This window comes from Hemicordylus capensis, chromosome 2 (genome assembly GCF_027244095.1).
Source record: "Hemicordylus capensis ecotype Gifberg chromosome 2, rHemCap1.1.pri, whole genome shotgun sequence".
Taxonomy (NCBI): Eukaryota; Metazoa; Chordata; class Lepidosauria; order Squamata; family Cordylidae; genus Hemicordylus; species Hemicordylus capensis.
In genome coordinates this window covers 128,936,025-128,955,030 of record NC_069658.1, presented here as the reverse complement: position 1 = coordinate 128,955,030, position 19,006 = coordinate 128,936,025, and positions in this window count along the sequence as shown.

Here is a 19,006-nt window from a genome sequence, read left to right as displayed (position 1 = left end):
ATCTGAATCTGAATCAATTTGGGGGGAAAGGGCTCAGGGGCAAAATTTTGGGGTGGGGTGGTAGTGCCCAATGGGTGGAAGCTACCACCCCAATTTCAGGGGGATTGGGCAAAGGGCTGCTTTTGGGGGAATATTTGAAGTTTTAGTGACTTTGGGGCAGTTTGGGGGCATAGCATGGGATCTGAGCAAAAAGAGTGGGGTGGGGTGGTAGTGCCTAATGGGTGCAGACTACCATCCCAATTTCAGGGGGATTGGGCAAAGGGGTGATTTTTGGGAAATTTCTGAAGTTTTCATGTCTTTGGGGCAGATTGGGGCAGATTGGGGCATAAAGTGGGGCCTGGGGCAGAAGATTAGGGTGGAGTGGTAGTGCCTAATGGGTGGAGGCTACCACCCCAATTTCAGGGGGATTGGGCAGAGGGCTGATTTTTGGGGAATTTTTGAAGTTTTGGTATCTTTGGGGCAGATTGGGGGCAGAAAGTGGATCTGCCCCAAAAGAGTGGGTTGGGCTGGTAGATAGTGCCTAATGGGTGGAGGCTACCACCCATCCCCAATTTCAGAGTCATTGGCCTGAGGGCTGGATTTTGGTGAATTTCTGAGGTTTTTCTTCATAAAGTGCTTTGATTCATTCATCATATTCATAGTAAATGCGAGTGTGAAAAAGTGAAAGTGGGGTCATGAGAATTCTTTAATTGAAAAAAATCTCATTTGCTATCATTGAATGAGAATTCACACCTCAGAAAATAAGGGAATAACATCCCTTCAGAAAAACTTCTGGTGTGAATTCTCATTCAGTGATAGCAAATGAGATTTTTTTCAATTAAAGAACTCTCATGACCCCACTTTCACTTTTTTCACACTCTCATTTACTATGAATATGATGAATGAATCAAAGCACTTTATGAAGAAAAACCTCAGAAATTCACCAAAATCCAGCCCTCTGGCCAATCACTCTGAAATTGGGGATGGGTGGTAGCCTCCACCCATTAGGCACTATCTACCAGCCCACCCCACTCTTTTGGGGCAGATCCACTTTCTGCCCCCAAACTGCCCCAAAGACACAAAAACTTCAAAAATTCCCCAAAAATCACCCCTTTGTCCAATCCCCCTTAAATTGGGGTGGTAGCCTCCACCCATTAGGCACTACCACCCCACCCCAAACTTCTGCCCCAGGCCCCACTTTCTGCCCCAATCTGCCCCAAAGACACGAAAACTTCAGAAATTCCCCCAAAATCAGCCCTTTGCCCAATCCCCCTGAAATTGGGGTGGTAGCCTGCACCCATTAGTCACTACCACCCCACCCCACCCCACTCTTTTTGCCCAGATCCCATTCTATGCCCCCAAACTGCCCCAAAGTCACTAAAACTTCAAAAAATCTCCCAAAATCTGCCATGAGCCGAATCACCCAAATTTTTCAGCCCCGAAATTCGGGTGATTCGGCTCGGGCCCGAAAAATATCAGGGAACATCGGGGGTGATTCGGTTCAGCCCCGAATCACCCAAAATTGCTCATTTCAGGCACAGATCGATCTGTGCCCGAAATGTTTTGCACATCCCTATTTCTGCCCAGTTAGGTTGATGCTGTTGTTCTTTTATACTCAATAAAGCACACTGAATTATTTGAGAGCGTTTTGGTCATCATTCTACTTTTGTGCCCAGACTATACATTTTATTTATTTTATTTTATTTATTTATTTTTGCATTTTTATACTGCCTTTCGTTAAAATATAGCCCCAAGGTGGTATTTATGGTCACTATATAGTGACCACTACATGGTCACTATATAAAGAACTGGTCACTTTGTGACACTGGTGAAACAAACCTAATTTCATATGCTAGCTCTGGAGCATATCTAGTGTACAAATCAAGTTTGGCTCACAACAATGGTAAGGCATCATATCTTGCTCTGAGAAACACCCTGTGATGGCTCAGTAAAGAAAGGGACAATAGGTAGCTAGCAGGTTCCCTGTTAAAGTCACCAAGATGGAGCTTAAATCATTCTGATGTTCAGTGTCCAATATCCTCTGTTTAAGGATCACCTTGGCTTAACTGTGATCTAGTAATGACAAATATTCAGTAGAAAAGCCAAGTGATTACAGTTTGCCCAATAGTGCTCATGTCCAGGTAGATTGAAACCTGTTGGCCAACATAAGTGGGATCAGTCCCAGAGGGGAGAAATGGATCCTAAGCCAATAACTGAGGATTAAAATCCATGCTTTTGTTTCTACCTTCTGAAGGCCAGTTTCCAGCCTCAATGCTGCATTGGAGATACATTGAGGGACCAAAAATACTGCTCTAATAAACTTAGACTGGATGATCTCCAATGGCCTATAATTTGGTTAGGGGCCCAGTTGTGCACCATATAGAAGTTGGGCCAATGATTTAGAAGCAAACAGCTTTAATGCAATAGGGATAACCTCTCCACCTTTGAAGTGAAAGAATCTTAATGTTGTTGAACCACTCCTTTGTGCCTGCAACGTAGTCCACGTGGGCCTTCCATGACCCAGTAGCATGAAAATCCACACCCAGATGTTTAAAACTATTGACCTGCTCTATATGATGACCCTCTATAAGCCAGTTAACTCTCTTAGGTCTCTTGGCAAAGACTATCACTTTGGATTTCTGAAAATTAATTACCAAGTGATTGTCCTTGCGGTAAGTAGCCAAGAGCCTAAGCACTCTCCTAAGTCCCACTAGAGTTTGTGAGATGATAGCAGCAGCAGCTGCATACAGCATGATTGGGCTAGCTGTATCCACAATAGTTGGGGGATGTAGCGCTGGATCAGAGAGATTATTAGCTAAGGTATTTATGTAAAGATTGAACAGGTGCCCAAACGCACCCTTGTTTAACTCCTTTATTAGTAGTTATTAAATGTGAAAGTGAGCCTTGAGGGTTACATCTCACTCTTACACTGGTGTTCTTGTAAAGCTTCTGTATGAGAAAAAGTAAATGCCTATAAATATTAGTGTTACAAATTAAAATACATAAAAAGACAATAGAATAAAATAGATATTAAAACAAGTTTTTAAATTATTAAATTTAATTCTAATTAAAAGCCTGTGAAAACAGGAGAGTCTAGAGGTTCTTCCTGAAAACAAACAGAGAAGGGGGCATCTTATTTCAGTAGGGAGCATGTTCCATATTGGAGATGTCCCAACTGGCAGATTAGTCCTTAGAATCAAAGGGAGATGATCACTATCAGGGCAAGAGTCAACCTCCATTTGAACAACACAACTGACCAGATTACAGGATGTGAGCCAGTAATCCATGGTTGACATCCTGTTCCCAGACCAGTAAGTTACTTTTGCTGGGAGGTCTCCACTCACTGCTCTGTTTAGAATACACAGATAAAACTGACTGACCAACTGGGTCATACACAGGCCTGAAAAATTTTATTTTGCATCCTTGGACAGCAGGGGGGCGGGGAGAAGAGAGTCTCTCATATCTTCTGGTGGGACAGCATGGTAATAGCTATAGAAAGCTATGTCATCCTGCCCCATCCTTGCATTGAAATCACCTCCCACTAGAATATAAGCTAGGAGCAGGGGCGTAACTAATGGTAGGGCAGGCAGGGCACGTGCCCTGGGCGCCACTTGGTAGGGGGCGCCAAAAAGTGCCATTAATTTTTTTTTAATTATTTAATGGCAGCGCCAGCGCAGCAGCAGTCCGCCCTTTGCGCAAAGGAGCACGTGGCGCCCCCTCCCCCATGAGCGGTCCTGGCGCCCCCCCCCCCATTGCCTGGTTCTAGCTGGCTGCTGGGCGCCACGGGGTCCTTGACTTGCCATGGCGGATGTAACACAGACGCCAAGGCCTGCCATTCGGCCCGGCGCCGCCCACAGCCATCCCTCGCCTCGGAGGAGTCGGAGGACACACGGCAGCAGGCAGAGGGACAAAAAAACTTTAGGCGCCCACGGCGGTGCCGCGGAGGATGTAACACAGAGCCTGACGCCAAAGCCTGCCGTTCAGCCCAGCGTAGCTTCTGAACTGCAAGGCGCACCTGCGCGCCAAAGCTTGAAACTGCGCAGGCACGCCTTGCAGTTCAGACGCGACGCCGGGCCGAACAGCAGCCCTCGGCGTCGGGCTCTGTGTTACATCTGCTGCGGCACCGCCGCGGGCGCCTAATGTTTTTTGTCCCTCTGCCTGCTGCCGTGTGTCCTCCGACTCCTCCGAGGTGAGGGATGGCTGTGGGCGGCGCCAGGCCGAACGGCAGGCTTCGGCGTCTGTGTTACATCCGCCGCGGCTCTGTGTTACATCCGCCGCAGCAAGTCAAGGACCTTGCTTGCCACTTGCTCACCCCCCGCTCCTGCCCCATCTCAATTGGTTAGCAACGCCGGGCCACACGGCAGACCTCGGCGTTGCTCTGGTGGCGGCTGCTGCTATGGGGACGAGTCCAGACTCCGCTTGCTCCCCCGCCGCCCACAGCCATCCCCTCGCCTCGGAGGACACACATTTGTGGTATTTATTATTATTTTTATTACATTATTATTACTATTATTTTATTTCATACTACTACTATTTTATTACTATAATACTACCGCCCTATCCATCCAAAGGCTCTGGGCACTTGGGGGGGGGCGGAGGGGGGGGCGCAATTTCAGTCTTTGCCCTGGGCGCCATTTTCCCTAGTTATGCCTCTGGCTAGGAGGTTGGCGTCAATGCATTCCTCTAGATATTTACCTAGGCTTTGCCATTGCTGCCTTACCAGGGAATGCTTACAAAGAGGGGTTGTATATATTAATCAGAACCAATTGGATGTGATTAAATTGCAGTAAAACTGCAATCATCCGCTGGGCATAAAAGGGCATGCGGGTTAAAGAGCCATGGTTTTAGTTGAGTGACAACAGATTAAAGTTTGCAGTCTTTTTTTCTACATGTGGAGAAAACCTAAAACCCTTATGACCAATGGCTGACATTCTGTGCAGCCTAACCTCAGTTTAGGAAGCTGTTGGGCCTGCTGAGCATGTCAAAGGTAGCCATAGGCCTGTGGTGGAAGCAGGCTGTTGTTGTGAATTGCCTAAAAATGGTGCACGAGCACCTGCTTTAGACTAACTTCCCTTATTTCCAATGGAGCTTTGCAACAGCCAGTCTCCATACCTGCCCTGGGAATCGCTGTTAAAGGTGCAGCAGGCCTAGCGGCTTTGCAACGCTGAAGTTAAACTGTGCAGAATGTCAGCCAGTTTCTATGAAACAAATCTTTACCACTATATATGGTCTCTTAAGACATTTGTGAATAGAAGTAGTTTATCAAAATGGTTGGCAATATAATAATATCGTTTTGTAATCTAAGGGTGAAGGCAGACATGACATATTACAAGAGCCTGCAGTGGGCCTCCCACAACTGACATGTAAAGCATGCGTGAGCTCATCCATCAGTCTTATCCTTCCCTACATGCTTCAGGTAGGCAGGCGACCTTTTTGTTTTCAACAGCATTTCATGCACAGCTGTGCTTATGTCTTGGTCTTTTTATTAAATTTTAAAAAGGATTCCTCCCACCCCCAAGTACAAAGTTGCTCTAGAGAGATTTCTTGATGATATTGGGAGAGGGGAGACAGCTGGTTTGTGCTACAAATTTGCAGAACACTTTTTTTCTTTTTTTCTTTTTCTTTTTTGGTGCTGAGATTGACCCTGTTGGGGAAAGGTACATTTGGAATGAGTGCTGCGAATGCATTTCCAGAACAGTCCCACTGTTCTAAAATGTTACATTTGTCTTTAGTCTAACAAACATTTAATGGAATCTTGATAATAGCCCCAGGAGTTAGCATAACAATAGACTTCAGTCTCTTTTGTGGCCTAGCTAGAGTCTGGGATTTGTTTAGTAGTATGTCGGCTTTGATGTCTGATAAAGCTTTTCTGGGAAACTCAGGAAGAAGACTGAATACAGTAAATGCAGAGACTTAAGTTAATAAATGAAAAGGTCACAGGCTCTCTTGAGGAATAACGGACATTGCACATTTTAGGAAATAACAAAAAGGTTCAATATATAGCTATCTGAAGAATGTTGTTATTTTTTTTCCTGTAAGAAGGAAAAAGTGGTGTGGTGCTTAGTTGAGGACTAAAGAAAATAACTTCAGGGGACTGTTATATTTCTCATGTTCAAAATCAAACCAAAATTTTGCTCCTTACATAAAATACTTCATTGGGGTAATTTTGGAGCTCTATTTTGGGAAGCAGCTTGCCTAGAGAGCAAGAGGCTGTTAGTTTGAATTCCCACCGATGTGCTTCCCAGACTGTGCCTAGTAAATATATATTTGTAGTCACCTATATTGGGCAGCAGCAATATAGGAAGGTGCTGGAGGTGAATGTTCACTTCACTGACAATGGCAAAGGCATCATCTCATACTGCGTGGGAGAAAGGCAATGGTGACTCACTCCTGTATTCTACCAAGAAAACCACATGGCTCTGTGGTTGCCAGGAGTCGACACCAACTCGGAGGCACAGTCTTTCATTTCTCCCCTCTTTATATTGGAAGGAAATGTTTGCTGGAATAAAATAAGTGGCTGTGATCTGCTTCTAGTTGCGAGGATGAGAATCAAAAACACATTGTTCAAAACATCTCCCCTGCTTTGAAATTTAGTCTGCCTTGGTTGAGCAAAACTGTCACTTCTACCTAGTTTGTGGTTTGAGGGTAAGCCTCCATTTTAGGCAGGTGAGATGGTCATGGAGGCAGGGTATTGTTCTTTGTGCCTAGGAAAGGCAAGAACCACACTAGATGCTCTTGCATTTTGAAATGGTAAGTGTTTGAATGGACCTCAGGAACAAATGAATAAATGCCATCATTAAATGTCCCTACCTGTGATCAGTAACTTGTGATAGTGAGGGGTGTGCATGAAACCAGGATGCACATTTAGTTCAAGTCTGAACTGGACTCAAATGGAACCAGGCATGTTCAGTGTCCCCCCCCGAACAGACCCCCCATTTGGCTTGAATTCAAGCTGGTCTGGAGGTTCTAAGGAAAAAAAGTTTTTAGAAACTCATGGCCTCTAGGGAGTGCTGCTGTGGCATGGGGAGATCTCTGATGGCTCTCCCTCCCCTCACCAGCCTCCATCCCATCTCCAAATGGCCCACTTCGGGCCATTTTTGATCAATTTTCAGCCTTTTTGTGTCCTTTTTGTGCTAGTGGTGGCCATTTTGGTAGTTATTGCACATGTGCACTGGCTATCTGCATCTGGGAGGGAGAATGGACTGAAAATAGACTGAAATGTCCTGAACTGGGCCAATTGGAGACCGGGGGAAGGCCAGCAGGGGATGGGGAACCACCGGAGACACACACCCCTGTGGCTGCACCCCCTGGAGGTGGTCGGTTTCTTTTTAACATATTGTTAGAACCCCTGGACTGGCCGGGGTTTTTGGCTCATGTTCAAGCCAAACTGGGTCTGGTTCAGCTTGAGGGAAAGCCCTCAAGCTGGCCAAGTTTGATGACTAACTGGCTTGAGCTTGAGCCGATTCACACACCCCTAGTGGTAGTTGATTAACAAATGATAAAAGGATATCTAAAGACTTTTAAAAAGCATATAAGAAGCTGATAGAAGCATGAAGTAAAATCAGGCTGTGAAGAGGAAACAGAAATGAAGTTTCAGGAACAATTACTAAACATGTAAGGAATTTGTTGTCTTGAACTTTAGTTTAATTGTGTTTTATTCTCTCAAAGTGCCAGTTATTGTATGTTACAGATAGGATTTGGGTCACTGATTTTTATTTACTCATGCTGTGGTGACATTTTTCATCATAATTTCTTTCTCTCTGAGAGATAGAGCTGTCATTGTGAAGAAGTGGTCTGACTCCATAGCTTCATGTTACTGAACCGTGCTGAGTAACTCTATGGCAAGCCATGAAAAATAGACTGCTGAGGGTCAAAGAGTCACCTGATCAAGTTGTGGTTTTCTTATATAGGGAGGAGAGCAACTGTCCCTTTGTTCACAGCATGGTGGCCCTCCTGCTGCAGTTCCCAGGGTTGGGGTGTCGGGACGCACCACTGCACGTTGCCCAGCCCCCTGGAGTGCCAATAATGCACTGCATGAGTGTATAGTACATTATTGGAATCCCTGCCCCCCCCTCGTGTAGCACGGCTGACACATGATAGAAAAAATGAGCTCAAGCTTAACCTCATTTAAGAGGGAGGCTTCACAAGCGGGTTTGCCACCATGCAGCCACCAGGATCAGGCCCGATCCCGGTGTTTAACTCGAGTGTACAAAACCAGGCTGGGCTCCCTTAGCCCAGGTTTGCACACTCGCGTGAATAACCTCTATGAGTCCGTTCTGAGTGCACAAGGATCCCCTCTTCGATCTGAATGTGCATTCCTTGTTTTATCATGCAGAGGGAAGAGAACTGGAATGTATTGGCCATATAAAAATATTCTATTGCCTATGCCAGCCTGGTCTGTGCACCCATTTCCTAAGGAAAGGGGGAAACAGAGGTTTATTATTCCCTATGGAACTTTATTATTCCCTATATATCCCCTATTATCAGGGGTGGGGAACCTTGGCACTCCAGCTGTTGTTGAACTACAACTCCCATCATCCCCAGCCACAATTATTGTGGCTGGGGATGGTGGGAGTTGTAGTTCAAAAACAGCTGGAGTGCCAAGGTTCCCCACCCCTGCCCTATATATTATTCCCTAGGGAATTTATTATTCCCTTGATTATTCCCTATGGTGCCCATGCACAGGCACTGTGTCCATAGTGAACTGAACTGAGCCAAACACCTCCAAAATGTATCATTTACATTTGTAAAATGCAGCATGTGAAGGTGAAAGCACATGCATTATACACATGCACTTATGACTGGCTACATCCTCCTGAGTGTGTACTTTCATTGACAAACTTAGACTCATTGCTCTATAATGTATGATAGACATGCACATGTTTTAATCCTCTGTTGTGAGCCAGTTGTGAGAGAACAATTGGTTATGGGGCAGCTAAAAAATAAAGTTGGTTGTTGTTGTTGTTGTCGTCATCATCATCTCATCATCATCTCATCATTATCTACAATGTGTGATAGATGTGTAGAAGTACAAAATTTAACTCAACACTTACATCTTAAAGTATATGATAACAGAACTGCTGTCAGCAATTTTGAATGCATTTTTCCTTGAAAATAAGACTTGCTCCCCTTGTATCTTAAAAATGTAGCAAATCAAATATAAAGGATGCTATAATTTCTTTCACTTGAGAGGTGTCTCCTGCCCCTCAGCTGAACTGAGAAGGGGGCCAGCCTTTGGTGGTGGCCTGTGGAGGTGGGACTGAGGGCTGGGGTAGGATGTGCTGTCACCAGTCATATGTCCTCTGTTACATGTTGTTTTGGACTGATGCAGGTATGTGTTTTGGTTTATCTGGAGATGGGGAGACAAGAGTGGTGTCTGGTGCCCCTGGGGTGGCTATTCCAGTGGTGGTGGGGAATAGAAGGAAATGTGGCATTGGCCACTACAGGGAAAGGGAGATCAGAAACATCATAGTCCTCCCCCCCCCTTCTAGCTCTCCTGCCAGATCTTTGACCTTGGGGAGCAGTGCCAACAACCCAGAGAACTTCATTTTGCTTTTTTGTAAAGCCTGGGTCAGTTCAAAATAAAATAGAAATTATCCACAACTTGATTGTGGATGATTGAGCCAGCCTGATGTGTATTAAAGAGACCTGGTTGGGAGAGGCTAGTGGTCCAGTCTGGTCCAAGCTTATCCCACCAGGATACTCTGTTGTGGAGCAAGTGAGAGGACGTGGGTGGGGAGGTGGAGTTGCTGTGGTCCATAAGAATGATATCTCCCTTACCAGGATCCCTGTCAGGGAATTAGCCTAAATAGAATATGTGCACTTAAGTCTGGGGATCAGGGACAGATTGAGACTTCTGTTGGTGTACCGTTCAGCCCACAGACCAACAGAATCTCTAACTGAGCTGACTGACTTGTTGCAGAGTTGGCATTGGAGTTGCCCAGGTTGATGGTGATTGGGGACTTCAATGTTCACATTGGGGCCACTTTGTCAGGAGCAGCTCAGGAGTTCGTAGCAGCCATGACAACTATGGGCCTGACCCAAGAGGTCTCAGGACCAACACATATTGCTGGTCATATGCTCAATTTAGTCTTCTGCCCTGGTCTGGGTGGTGTTCCGTGGGTGGGGATGCCTGTAATTTCCCCATTATCATGGACAAGTCCTGCTATGCTGCCCCATCGTGGTGTGTGTGTGTGTGGGAGAGGTGTTCCTTGGAGGGGTGAGTGAAGTACGCTGGGAGGTATACTCCCAGTAGGGTCACCCAAAATGCAAAGGTCATCCCAGCTGCCCAGCTAAAGCAAGCAGGCATCTACAGGTGAAACTCGAAAAATTAGAATATCGTGCAAAAGTTCATTACTTTCAGTAATGCAAATTAAAAGGTGAAACTGATATATGAGATAGACGCATTACATGCAAAGCGAGATAAGTCAAGCCTTAATTTGTTATAATTCTGATGATCATGGCGTACAGCTCATGAGAACCCCAAATCCACAATCCCAGAAAATTAGAATATTGTGAAAAGGTTCAACAGTCTAGGCTCCAGGTGTCCCACTCCAATCAGCTAATCAATCCATAATACCTGCAAAGGGTTCCTGAGCCTTTAAATGGTTCATTAGGAATCACAATCATGGGAAAGACTGCTGACTTGACAGTTGTGCAGAAAACCATCACTGACACCCTCCATAAGGAGGGAAAGCCTCAAAAGGTAATTGCAAAAGAAGTTGGATGTTCCCAAAGTGCTGTATCAAAGCACATTAATAGAAAGTTATGTGGAAGGGGAAAGTGTGGAAGAAAAAGGTGCACAAGCAGCAGGGATGACCGCAGCCTGGAGAGGATTGTCAGGAAAAGGCCATTCAAAAGTGTTGGGGACTTTCACAAGGAGTGGACTGAGGCTGGAGTTAGTGCATCAAGAGCCACCACACACAGACGGATCCTGGACATGAACTTCAAATGTCGTATTTGTCTTGTCAAGCCGCTCCTGAACAACAAACAATGTCAGAAGCGTCTTACCTGGGCTCAAGAAAAAAAAGAACTGGTCTGTTGCTCAGTGGTCCAAAGTCCTCTTTTCTGATGAGAGCAACTTTTGCATCTCATTTGGAAACCAAGGACCCAGAGTCTGGAGGAAGAATGGAGAGGCACACAATGCAAGATGCTTGAAATCCAGTGTGAAGTTTCCACAGTCTGTGTTGATTTGGGGAGCCGTGTCATCTGCTGGTGTTGGTCCACTGTGCTTCATTAAGTCCAGGGTCAACGCAGCCGTCTATCAGGAGATTTTGGAGCACTTCATGCTTCCTTCCACAGACCAGCTGTATGGGGATGCTGACTTCATTTTCCAGCAGGACTTGGCACCTGCCCACACTGCCAAAAGTACCAAAACCTGGTTCCATGACCATGGGATTACTGTGCTTGATTGGCCAGCAAACTCGCCTGACCCGACCCCATAGAGAATCTATGGGGCATTGCTAAGAGAAGGATGAGAGACATGAGACCAAACAATGCAGAAGAGCTGAAGGCTGCTATTGAAGCATCCTGGTCTTCCATAACACCTCATCAGTGCCACAGGCTGATAGCATCCATGCCACGCCGCATTGAGGCAGTAATTGCTGCAAAAGGGGCCCAAACCAAGTACTGAATACATATGCATGCTTATACTTTTCAGAGGTCCGATATTGTTCTATTTACAATCCTTGTTTTATTGGTTTCATGTAATATTCTAATTTTCTGGGATTGTGGATTTGGGGTTTTTATGAGCTGTACGCCATGATCATCAGAATTATAACAAATTAAGGCTTGACTTATCTCGCTTTGCATGTAATGCGTCTATCTCATATATCAGTTTCACCTTTTAATTTGCATTACTGAAATTAATGAACTTTTGCACAATATTCTAATTTTTCGAGTTTCACCTGTATATCGGGCAGCAGCGATATAGGAAAGTCCTGGAAGCGGATGGTTACTTCAGTGACAACAAGAAAGGCATAATTTCATACTGCGAGGGGACGGGGATGACCATTCCTGTATTTTACCAAGAAAACCACATGGATAGACAAAATAGAATGATTGTTGATGTAGTACTGGATGATGGGCCCCTCAGGTCGGATGGTACTCAACATGCTACTGAGGAAGAGCTGAGGATCTCTCAGAGTACTGATGGTGTTTATGATGTGGTTAGACTGAAGCCTTTTGGACATCTAGCAGCTGATGCTGCTGTGTGGGAAAAGAAAATCCGCAGCTGCAAAGACAGAATTAAAATGGGAATGTTGAACGTAAGAAGCATAAATATGGGAAAGCTCAACACAGTGAAAGATGAAATGAATTGACTACAGATTGACATCTTGGGCACTAGTGAATTAAAATGGACTAGAATGGGTCTCTTTCAGTCAGAAAATCATACTGTTTACTACTCAGGAAATGAAAACCAAAGAAGGAATGGTGTTGCTTTCATAGTGAGGAAGGATATAGCAATGACAGTACTTGGGTACAATGCGGTCAGTGAACAACTAATATCAATTAGATTTTGTGGACAACCCTTTAACATGACAGTTCTTCAAGTCTATGCCTCAATGATTGATGCAGAAGAAGAAGAAAGTGATGAGTTTTATGCTCAAATTCAGTCTGAAATTGACAGAACATGCAAGCAAGATGTGCTGCTGGTGGTTGGAGACTGGAATGCCAAAGCTGGAAATGGTAAGGAAGAAAACACAGTTGGACTTTTGAAGAAACCTGCATCAGACCCCTCAGAGGTAGGTAATTATAGGACTGCCTTCAAACTTCCATGTTTGGACAAGGTGATTGAAAGGTGATTGATTCTCAACTCCAGTCAGTCTTGGAAGAAGCAGATTATCTGGATTCATTTCAAACTGGTTTTTGGGTGGGCTACAGGGTGGAGGCTGCCTTGGTCAGTCTGATGGATGCTCTCCAATTGGGAATTGACAGGGGGAGTGTGACTCTGTTGGTCCTCTTGGATCTCTCGGTGACGTTTGCTGCAGTCGACCATGGTATCCTTCTGGACCGCCTGAAGGGGGTGGGAGGCATTCCTACCTCTCGGGTAGATTCCAGACGGTGTCACTTGAGGATTGAAGCTTTCTCTTCAAAGCAAGAGCTATTATATGGAGTCCCACGGGGCTCCATTCTATCTCCAATGTCTTTTAACATCTACATGAAACTGCTGAGAGAGAGCATCAGGAGATTTGGTGCAGGGTGCTAACTATATGCTGGTGACACCCAGATCTGTTTCTCCATATCAACTTAATCAGGTGATGGCTTAACCTGCTTGCTTGGAATTGGTAATGGGCAGGCTCGGACTGGCCCACAGGGCAACAGGGCATGTTCCCGGTGCGCCCCACCCCCGGAGCACCCCTGTGCTCCGCCACACTCAGCAACAATGAATATTCCCACCCTTAAGTACTCATTCTGCTCAAAACCTGGCGCCCTCCCCACATACATTGCACTGCCCTCTCAGTGCCTCCAGTCTGGCCCTGGTAATGGGCTAGATGAGGGAGAACAAAGTGAAGTTGAATAGGTACTATTCAACAAACAAAGGAGTACAAACAAAGGTACTCATTATGGGAGGCCAGAGCTTAGGAAGTGATTTAGATCTGACTATTCTGGATGGAGTTACACTCCCCCTGAAAGATCAGGTATGTAGCTTGGGAGTGCTCCTGGACCCAAACCTCTCCCTGATGTCTCAGGTTGAGGCAGGGGCCAGGACAGGAGTGCTTTTTTCAGCTTTGGCTGATAACACCAGCTACATCAATTTCTTGAGACAAACGACCTTTAAACAGTGGTGCATATGCTGGTAAGATCCAGCGTAATAAGATTGACTACTGCAATGCGCTCTACGTTGGGTTGCCTTTGTACATAGTCCGGAAACTGCAACTGGTGCAGAATGCAGCAGCCAGGTTGGTCTCTGGGGCCACCCATAGAGACCACATTATTCCTCTTTTAAAAGGCTGCCAGTTAGTTTCCAGGGAAAATATAAGTGCTGGTTATTACTTATAAAGTCCTGAATGGTTTGGGCCCTGGGTATATAAGAGAGTGCCTCCTTCTAGGGATGTGTGAACCAGCTCTAGATGTGTGAACCCTGCTCTCCTGGCTTGGCTGGGCACTCAAATAGCCCATGCGCATGCCTGGTGGCCTTCAAAATGGCCACTGCAAGCCAGGAGATGGCCATAAAGGCCTGAAAACAGGCCAAACTGGCCCAGAAAAGACTGGGGGAGGCCAGCAGGTGGAGGTGGAAGCTTCAGAGATCCTCCTTGGCCATGGCAGCATGACCCGGGGAGACAGCAGAATGACCCAGGCCCGGTGGTGAGTTTAAAAAAACAAACATTTAACAAAAAAAAATTTGAAACCTGGACCGGCTCTAACTCGAGCCAAGCCTGGCGGGTGTGTGTGTGTGTGTGTGATGTTCAGGGTGTGCAAAGCTGAGTATGCCCTGTCTGATTCGAGTCTGGTTTTGTACACACCCCTACCTCCTTCTTCATGAACCTTGCTGCCTATTATTAAGATCATCTGGGGAGGTCTGGTTGTTTGGTGGCAACCCCAAACTGGGCCTTCTCTAAGGTTGCCCCAAGGCTCTGGAACACATTCTGAAATCAGAATATCCTGATCTCTGGTTGTTTTTAAACAACTTTTGAAAACACACCTTTTTATCAGGCTTTTTAGTTTATGGTGTTTTACAGTTTTATTTATGGTAATTTTAATCTGTGTTATATTGTTTGTAGATTTTAGTTGCTCTGTGTTTAAGTTTTAAACCCGCTTGAGATTTTATACAGGGCAATATATAAATGTGTTAAAATAAATAAACTGCAGAATACTAAGCAGGACCCAGAAACAGCCATGAGAACAAGCTGCCCATCAGACAGATAAAGCGAGCTAGTCAGCCTTATCTTGTGCACCAGGCATGTTTATTTCTGCTCTTGTTTTTGTCAATGGGTGTGCAGGTCCTGTGTATTCATAGCACAGTTTTTCCTTTTGGTCTCATCCCCTGTAGAGATAAATGGAATCAAAGAGAAGGACACTTTTCAAAACCACACAAGTGCAGCCCTGAAAAAGGGCTTTTCACACATCCTACAGCAGTGATTTTCACTCCTTCAAGCGGGAACCAGTTTGGTGTTTTTTTTTGTTTTTTTTAAAAAAACAACCTTCAATGTGAGAGCCATTTCCCATTGTGCTACCTCTGCACAGTCCTGCATTTTCCTCAGTGCTAGGATGGACCTTGAAGGGAGACAGAGCCCTCTCTTAAGAGCTCTGTGGGGAAAGCACTGAGAAGGATGTCTCTGAGTACCAGTTGCAGGGGAGTAAGAGCAGGAGAGGGGGCCTGCCCTCAACTCCTGCCTGTGGCTTCCAGAGGCATCTGGTCGGCCACTGTGTGGAACAGGTTGCTAGACTAAATGGGCCTTGGGCTTGATCCAGAAGGGCTGTTCTTATGTTCTTAAGGGCTCCACTTCATAGCACACTATGCATATCTTCCCATATTTCTCCCTTGCTGCTGGGCAAAGTGCAGCACTGCATGGTGAAAGCAGTCATTTTGCATGGTGCCAGGGGGCAGAGGTACACCTAGGCAATTTTGGGACCAGGACCTAATGACCTTTGGAGGCCCCCTGTTGTAAGTTAAGCATCATTTTGTAACACGTAGGTTCTTGAGGACACAAACCACACCACCCAAGACAGACTAAAGAGGATTTGGGGGGCCCCCAGAGGGTATGGAGGCCCTGGACTTTGGCCCCAATATCCAGGGGTAAGAGTGCCTCTGCCAGAGGGACTGTGCAGAGTATTCCGTTTCAGTGAAAGCTTCGCACAGGCCAAATAAACTAGCCTGGGCTGGCCTCCTCCTCCTCCTGAAGTAGGCCCATTAGGAGGAAGGCCCCAAGCAGCCACTCAAATGCTCTGCCCTGATGTAGCATTGCCTCCTCGCCCAGGGACTCGGGGAGCAATGGAGGGAAGGGGAATGAAGGAGCAGGAGCCTCACTGGGGGGCACTGGGTCCTCTGTGCTTCAGGGTTCTTCTGAAGGGGCAACTGGATCCAGCCCTGAAGGATCTGGGGACAGGTATTTGGCCCAGAGATCCAGGCTGGGTGTGCTCCTCCACCTCTAGGTCAGTGTCTGGGTAAACTCCAGTGCACTTTACCACCATTTCATTGGCAGGGAGATAGAGTCTATAGAGATTAGGAATTGGGGAAGCCATGGAAGCTGTGTGGAAGTTACTGATGGGGCGGTGGGGAGGCATACTTAAAGAGTGAGGCAGTGCTTTCCCCCACTCTGTGCAGGAATACACCTGTACAGTGTGAAAGGAAAATTGAAATGAGAAAGGAAAATTGCACCAGCCAGGCAGCAAAGCCAGTGCTTAGTGCTGCTGCCACTTCCCGCAGCACTGTTAAAACAAAAATTGTTTAAAGAAGGAAAAATTATATATGAACGAGAGTATTTCCCAACCACTATTCTTTCAAATATTCTTCACCTGGAATGGGGGAGGATGCTTAAGATAATTATTCTCCCATCACAAATTCTCATTTCTCAAATTTTTACACACAAGAATAATTCACATATCCATAAATGTATCCTTGGGGGAATGGATAACAGAGAAAGCAGACCTCCAGATTACCTTGGTGAACAAAATTGACCAATTCCAGCACTGATCAATAAATATTACTACTGGGTTAGATTAAAATAATGCTATGGATTGGATCCTAAGAGTTTCTTGTATGAATTGAAGGGGTAGGTGGTTTTTGCTAATCCCCTCCTACCTCCTACAACCCTTCAAGCCCCTAGGGTATGTTTTTGGAAGATGCATGGACTACTATTTTGAGGAGGTGGTGGGATGCTTGCTTAAACAGGCTTCCTTCCACTGAGAGTTCTTAGGACCCAATCCCTTCATTCCAGAAAGGTGGGGGGATTCAATACATTCTCACCTCAGTAGCCAGAAAACACATTCCTACATTAAAACATCTTCCCTTGATTATGGAAAAAGTAATGGAGTAGCCAAATGTCCCTTGGAAGAGTGTTCCAAACATGGACACCAGAAGTGAGAAGGTTTTGTGTATTCTATCAGACCTTATACGAGGGAACAAAGAAATACTGAACAAGGCCTTGTCCTCTGACTGGGCAGGTATCTATAGTTGAAGGTGCCCCCAAACCCTGAGACATGAAGAAAGCAAACTGTTTAGTGTTGATATTGAATTTCATCTAAAGTAAAATTCAAACTAAATTCCAAGGAACCAGTTTGGACAAAACACCTGAGAGATTTGAGATAAGCTAAAAGAGTTTCAGAAATGCTCGTCAAAACTATCTTGAACCAAAATAGTCCCAGTGTTTGGGGTTTTTGAATTACCTAGTCTTGTTTCCCAAAACAGAACTGACATGTAGGAATTTTCTATTGTTCTATTAAAAATAAATAAATTCAAATGATTGAAAACATCCACAGTTTCCAATTTCTTCAGCTCATTTGCATTTTCCTCCTCCTTCAGGTATGTTACTGAAGTACATACGAATATTAATAAAGCACTGGAAAAATATCTTGATGTGACTGTACATATGAGCCCTATTCAGACATTACAGTGTACATGCACACTGTTGTTTGTACACATGTGCACATTTCTTTACTGTTACACTGCCTTACTCAACTGTTACATTGTATGTGCATACTGATGTCTATATACATGTACAAGTTTTCATGTGAATGATTATACATGCATTCATCTTAAGAGTAAACCTGAGCGAACCCCCTCAAACATTGGATATAGGTAAGTTTCCTATTGTATATTATTCAACATGGTGCTCAACACACAATAATTGTATGTGTGTACAGATTGTACTGTGTATTGAACATAATGTTCAATCTGATCTATGGTTGTATCAAGATTTGTGTGTGGTGTTTAAGCAAGGTGCACACACAAAGTTTTAATGCATCAGATGTACACTCACATAAAGATTGCTCATGTGCATGTTGTGTGGTGGATAATGGTGTGCTGGTGAACTAAAAGGAAAAACTCCTGCATTTTGTGCTTGTTCCGATTCCAGAATTAATTTTAGGAACTCTTCATTAAATCAACATTCTGGAGGGGTGGAACACAGGGCAGGATGAACTCATGGAACAATAAAGAAATAGAATTGGGGAAATCCACTCATGCCTTGAGAGTAACCCCATTAAATCCCTGAGGAGGAATTTGCACATTCATTATGATTAATTTTTCAGACAAGACTCCTAAAGGCTGAATTCCATCTAAAGCAAAATTGACCAGTCACGGATCTTCATATTCACCTCACATTTTTCTCGAGGGGGAGTTCAGTCGCTCTCATTTTTCACTAATTGTATCAAAAGTCTTTTCTTTCCCCCCAGAATTATCTCAGAAGTTTTGCCCAAGCAGGAAACTAAAAAACTGTGATTAATTTTGAGTGAAGCTTCAGATTTTCTGATAAGCTTAGTGGCTTGCATACCATGACAGTCATGCTCGCTGCTGCTGTGGTACTTTAAACCCCATCAACGTGGCTTGCAAAGGTGGGGGCTCTGTGCCTACTGAGGCGTGCATCCTCACATATCTTAGTAGGCATCCTCCATTATTCCCATGGGAGGGTAGATGTGGCATTTGAAGCACACACTCCTTAGTAGGAGGAGAGTTGGTACTGAGGTAGCAAGCATGACTTGTCTCCTTAGCTAATCAGGGTCCACCCTGGTCGCATATGAATGGGAGTCTAGAAGTGTGAGCACTGTAAGAAATTCCCCTTAGGGAATGGAGCCACTCTGGGAAGAGCAGAAGGTTCTAAGTTCCCTCCCTGGTATCTCCAAGACAGGGCTGAGAGAGATTCCTGCCTGCAGCCTTGGAGAAGCTGCTGCCAGTCTGTGTAGAAACAATACTGAGCTGTCCTTAGAGGGAAGGCTTGCTGTGCAGTTTGTGAGCCACTAACATCTCACAGATTCCTTGCAACTAGTGAATGTTGTTCTTCATGACTTGAACAAAAGACTGTGATGAGCAGCCCACAAGTGAATCCTCTCCTTTTGTCTGTGGAAACAGGACTTTGCCTGTCACAAG